Source organism: Cyprinus carpio, chromosome B8 (assembly GCF_018340385.1).
Source record: "Cyprinus carpio isolate SPL01 chromosome B8, ASM1834038v1, whole genome shotgun sequence".
Classification (NCBI taxonomy): Eukaryota; Metazoa; Chordata; class Actinopteri; order Cypriniformes; family Cyprinidae; genus Cyprinus; species Cyprinus carpio.
The window spans coordinates 4,366,885-4,367,243 of NC_056604.1; positions in this window are offsets into that span (position 1 = coordinate 4,366,885).

The window sequence follows — 359 nt, forward strand, 5'->3', positions numbered from 1 at the left end:
AGTGAATGGGTGCCGTCAGAATGAGAGTCCAAACAGCTGATAAAAAGTAATCCACATGATTCCAGTCCATCAAATGATTTCTTGTGAAGTAAAAAGATGTGTATTTGTGAGAAATAAATACATCAAGATGCTTTTTAACTTAAAATTGCTAAATATGGATTTTGATTATAAACACGCTGTTTTTTGCTTCACTTGGGCAAAAAGTAAATTAATGCCCTGTGAGACAAAAAGCAGCGTTTATAATCAAAATCCACTTATACCGCTGACTCAGCTGCTTGTGAATTATTGTGATGTTTTTATCAGCTGCTTGGACTTTCATTCTGATGGCACCCATTCACTGCAGAGAATCCATTGGTGAA